Below are 6,000 nucleotides of genomic sequence, written 5' to 3'. Positions count from 1 at the left end.
TGTCATGTTGTGTGCTGCTGCTACTATCTAAGGTTTCAGGGCCCGTGCTATGTCATGCTGTGTGCTGCTGCTACGTGTCTAAGGTTTCAGGGTCCGTGCTGTGTCATGTTGTGTGCTGCTGTTACTATCTAAGGTTTCAGGGCCCGTGCTATGTCATGCTGTGTGCTGCTGCTACGTGTCTAAGGTTTCAGGGTCAGTGCTGTGTCATGCTGTGTGCTGCTGCTGCGTACTAAAGGTCTCAAGGCCGATGCTGTGCCATGCTGTGTGCTGCTGCCACATACCGCATGTTTCAGGGCCCGTGCTGTGTCATGGTATTTATTTACAAACAAAATTTCAACAAATTGATGGACAAGGATGTTGTTTTGGTAGTGGATGTCTGAGGCTCTGACCTAATAAGCTTAGTTATACTTTGGTATACATGGATAACGAAGGCAATGATGAGTAACTTAGCTAAGCACAGCGGCTGGTAGCGAGACCTGGTGTTGCCATGATAGATAACCCGCCTACTCACCCTTCCATCGTATTAATCCAGCCTTTACCTGTGACGCAACAGCAACAAATTTTGACATTTTCTATTTATGAAGGAGTGTTTGACGAGTTGTAGAACAGACTTGGCATGATTCCGGGCAGAGATATAAAGTGCGTGAGATTCAGGAGATGGAAGGCTCAAGTACCTTTTGTGGGCAACCACTCTATCATGTATAACACGAGAACAGGCTGAGTTAAACCAAGGTTTAGAAGGTTTAGGTTGAGAAAAGAATGAGGAATGAACGCTTCCATGCCAGGCACTATCACCTCTGTTATGCGTTCAGCACACAGAGATGGGTCTCTGACACGGAAGCAATAATCATTCCAGGGAAATTGAGCATAATACCTAATCAGGTACCCCCAACTGGCAGAGGCAAAACGCCAGATGCACCTCCGCTAAAGGGGATCCTGTGGAGGGATTGAAAAAATAGGACAAGATACAGAAATGAGATTGTGATCGGAGGAGCCCAACGGAGATGAAAGGGTGACAGCATAAGCAGAAGGGTTAGAGGTGAGGAAGAGATCAAGAATGTTGGGCGTGTCTCAGGAATACGAGTAGGGTGTTGCACCAGTTGCTCTAGGTCATGGAGGATAGCAAAGTTGAAGGCTAGTTCACCAGGGTGGTCAGTGAAGGGATAGGAAAGCCAAAGCTGGTGGTGAACATTGAAATCTCCAAGGATGGAAATATCTGCAAGGGTAGAGGGACAGAATGTGCTCCACTTTGGAAGTAAAGTAGTCGAAGAAATTACTATAGTCAGAAGAGTTAGGGGAGAGATAAACAGCACAGATGAAATTAGTATGAGAGTGACTGTTAAGTCGTAGCCAGATGGTGGAAAACTCGGAAGACTCAAGAGCGTGGGCACGAGAGCAAGTTAAGTCGTTGCGCACATAGACGCAACATCCAGCTTTGGAATGAAAATGAGAATAGAGAAAGTAGGAGGGAACAGAGAAGGGGCTACTGTCAGTTGCCTCAGACAGCTGTGTTTCGGTGAGGAAAAGAAGATGAGGTTTAGTAGAGGAGAGGTGGTGTTCCACAGATTGAAAATTAGATCTAAGACCGCGAATGTTGCAGAAGTTAATGTAGAAAAAGTTGAGGGAGGTGTCAAGGTATGACGGGCGATGACTGCTTTCCACAATTGGCGATCTTGTGCCATATATTCTTCTATTCCCAACAGATTCTTATGCTCCGTCACACACTCCCTCGACCTTTTCCTTGGCCTTCCCACTGGCCGTCAGTCTCCAACCCTCAACTCTTCCACCTCGCTCATTAACACCACTCCCGCTGCCCTTCTCACGTGTCCGAACCATCTTAATCTTCTCATCCTCAGCTCAACAGAAAGGTCTCTAACTCCACACAATTCCGTTACCTCACTGCTGGACCTCCTATCTTGCCACCTCAATCCTGCTACGTATCTCAGCATCCTGTGGTCATATATATATATATATATATATATATATATATATATATATATATATATATATATATATATATATATATATATATATATATATATATATATATATATATATATATATATATATATATATATATATATATATATATATATACCTATATAATGGGAATAACGAGAAAATTAAAGTAATAGGTGTATCAGTTGTATCAAGGAGATTTCATGGAGAAAAAAAGACAAAGAAATTGAGACATTGTTTGGCCGTGCCATGAAACTCAAGTGTGGCCTTTATAGTAATAGATGCAAGGTCATGGCTTGGTGGTAACTCTGGCTCAGAAACACCATTTCCATACACTCCAACATTAGCTGTGACAATACAGTCTGAATGTATTCACTGTCATTGTCTTGGAAGAAAACTATGTGATCTGACTACCAATCGGCTGGTTTGTTGCTAGATTCAGGCCCTTCCACTCCCTTTCGGATGCGCAGTGAGGGCATAATGGGAGGGCTGGCCTTGACGTCCAGAATGGGAAGCCAACGTGCTATAGCTCCGCCAGCAGCTCAGCAAGGGAGATCGCAATGTTAAGGGTGTATCTGGTGCTCTTAAGCTTCTGCATAGACTCAATAAGCTTCACTTGTCGTGATGAGAGCGGAGTGTTAGATCATGTCCTGTAATGAAATTTCCTGGCACGTAGCATGTTTTATTTGTCGTTTATTGCACAAATACTATCATTTCCCAGTGTTCATTGGTAATCAGTATTGGTGCGTTGCTGTCACTCGTCTCGTTATGGTGTACTGTAGAGCTCCAAAACTTGTAAAAATCATCATAACTGAATTATTTCTATTCACAATTTTAGATAACCTCCATGGATACCCGCCTGGCCCTGCCGGTGTATCTGTCGCTAAGCCACACATGAATTTCATACCGTTGCTAAGGAAAACCTCAAAATGTAAATGTGCAAAAAACATTTTATTCTTAAAACAACTTGAACTTTTAACTCCGGCAATATCCGCAAACTCGTGTTACACACTGTATGTAGTGAAGCCCAGCTGTCAGAGTACACTGAACGTGGTTGTCTTGGAAAGATGTGAGACTTGGTTCACATGTTCGTGTGAAAAGTAATGTTTTAAGTAAAATGATTACATTTAATTTTGAAAGTTTAGAAATTTAGAATGCTCCTATTAAAAAAAAAAAAAAAAGATCGAACTAACAGTATCGATGACAGCGATGAATTGATGACGCGGAAAGAAATAATGGTAAGATAATCTATAACTAAGGTTAGAGGCCGCCATTGTACAGTGGAACCATACATGCTATGGGGTCCGAGGGGTCTCCAAGCGTACGGGTTCGAATCCTGTCCACGGTCCGAGTCTTCGTAATATCTTCTTTTGATTTCTTCTCTGCGTCAAAAATAGAACATACAATATTTGCATGAAGTATCTTTTTCGAAATCATTAGTGTTATGGTAATCTTTGAGCCGATACTTGTATGACGACATGTAATGCCAGATAAAAGTAGTACTTGGCAACTTTTTGATGACGTCACACCAAGTGTATTCACATACACGTCGTTTTATCACTTAAGGTACATTATCATCGTGATTAATGTATAGATTCGGAGTCAGTGTTGCATTTTACGGCATTCAGCAAGAATAAATCTTTAAATATTTCGTAACTAAGTATGACAATTTGCAATATATACAACGAGACCTGGACAGGCTGATAGCATGGGCAGACAGGTGGCAGATGGAGTTTAATTCTGATAAGTGTCAGGTTATGCATTTAGGTAAAGACAACACAAACTTTAACTATGAGATGGAGCAGGGGTTCTCAACCTGGGGTACGCGTACCCCCAGGGGTACGTGAGAGGAATTTTTGGGGTACGTGGTGAGTTTCTCAAAATGCTTCAGTTTTAAATAGCAGCAAATTCGTTTGTAGTATACAATGTGTCCTTCACTAGAACCAGGACACGTTAACAACGTTAACAAGGAAACTCTTGGAGTTATATCACTTGAGAGGAAGCTCTCTTGGATTACAGTTGCCACACAACCTTGCAAACCTATAATATTTGCTCCGATTTCTTATTTTATATGTTATTCACACACACAGTGACTTATTTATCACTGTTACTAGTTACAAGTTGCAACTAGCTGCAAGCAACACTAGTTCACTGCCATAATGATCGAAAATTGTCTGATATAGTTCCTTTTGGTAAATGCATTGCATGTTAGTCACATATAGTGTCTCCTGTGAGGTACCAGTTCCTATCGACACTACCTCATAGAAACATACTAATATTAATTAAAAATTGTGTCTGCTCCACATATATAACACAATTTAAACTTAATAAACTAAGTCAATAAACCATGCATTTATTGTTACCCTTCCTGACGCTGCATTGTGGGTAAGGGTACGTGATCAATACTGAAAGACTTCGAGGGTACATCACATTAAAAGGTTGAGAAGAAGAAGAATTAACCTGTGCAGAAGCGAGGTGAAATGTGTGTTAAGGTTCCGTGCTGTCTTTAAGTCTCTAGAAATGAAAGATCTTGGTACACCAGACAATTATGTTTTGCTCTATATTATGATGTCAGTCGTATAAACTCAAGTAACTATAAAGAAATACCATGGTAGAATAAGAACAGAAAAATACTGGTAGGAGTAAAACCCTGGCAAATCAATAGATACATCGTAATACAGTGTTTAGAGACGATTACTCTGTACCGCGAGACGATACTGACTCTCTCCTGCGAACACTGAAATTGTGACAGTTTGGGTCCTCTCCTATTGATATTAATCAAAGTATTGCGATTTATTCACAATAGTAATATATTACACTCCGACGGAACACGGGCCTAATGTGTTTGAGATGTGGCATTTTGTTATAGTACATTTCGCTCTATATAGCGACTGTTTAGGACTAAAAAACTGTAGCTTCAGGTAGATATTCAATAATGTTATCTATCGATTTTCAGTCTTAAAGTAGGGAAAATTACGAATATTGATGCATTTCTTTTATAGTCCTCCTTGCTTCTCGAAAAGGTGCACGAATTTAGAAAAGGTTGAAGAACACTAAACTGTACCCTGAAAAAATACAGTAAAAAGATAAGATAAAATGACCAACATCTCTATTATTACGGAAGCTAATAATAATACCAAGACTAATTAAGTAATTCAGAGATAACGAAACGAACGACGATCACGAGAGCTTCCACGATAACAGTGTGTACGATAAGATTTGATTCCAGATTCCTCGATAGCGCTCCGAGTTTCCAAGATAACAATGGCATTCCAGTTTCCTCGATAGCGATGCAAGTTTCCAAAATGACGATGCCTTTCCATGATAAAGATGCCCTTCCAGTTTCCAAGATAATAATGCGAGTTTCCACGATCAAGATGCAATTCCAGTTTCCACGGGAACGATGCGGGTTTCCACGATGTCGATGCGGTTCCAGTCCTCACGATGCGATTTCAAGACACAATATTGAAGTCCACTTGCCTACACAGGTACTGGGACGAACCCTTTCACCCCGTAAGGATCCACCCAACACCCTTGAGTGCGAGTAAAGTGACGCTGCCACCTTCCTGCGCTGCAATTGAAGTCCACTTGCCTACACAGGTACTGGGATGAACCCTTTCACCCCGTAAGGGTCCACCCCACACCCTTAGGTGCGAGGAGAGTGGCGCTGCCACCTCACTGCGACGCAATTGAAGTTCACTTGCCTACACAGGTACTGGGGCGAACCCTTTCACCCCGTAAGAGTTCACCCCAGACCCGTGAGTGCGAGGAGAGTGACGCTGCCACCTTACTGCGCCTCACACGGGTAGCCATGAGCATAACCCGCCACACTCCACTCCCCAAACACTGTCAGTGAGTCCTTTTCACCCCGTAAAGGACCACTGGTACGGTCAGTGCCTGGCTCATGGCGCACAGCGTGCCCTCGTTCATGGCGAGTTGTTCAGCCCGATGTCATTATAAGCAGAGGTCCTGTACACACCACTCACCACCAGACTCTATGCAAGGAGCCCTTATCACCCCTTAAAGGCCCCTCACGGCATC

General features: G+C 42.3%; 1 protein-coding gene across 3 annotated transcripts in view; it reads left to right on the top strand.

The window, feature by feature from the left end:
* LOC123515984 (sodium- and chloride-dependent glycine transporter 2-like) overlaps positions 1-6,000 on the top strand; it is a 60,941-nt gene that overhangs the window by 1,269 nt on the left and 53,672 nt on the right. The gene's annotated exons all lie outside the window — the stretch shown is intronic.

This window comes from Portunus trituberculatus, chromosome 5, assembly GCF_017591435.1.
Source record: "Portunus trituberculatus isolate SZX2019 chromosome 5, ASM1759143v1, whole genome shotgun sequence".
NCBI lineage: Eukaryota > Metazoa > Arthropoda > Malacostraca > Decapoda > Portunidae > Portunus > Portunus trituberculatus.
The sequence above is the reverse complement of the archived record's forward strand: the minus strand, read 5'-3'. Positions and strand labels throughout refer to the sequence as shown.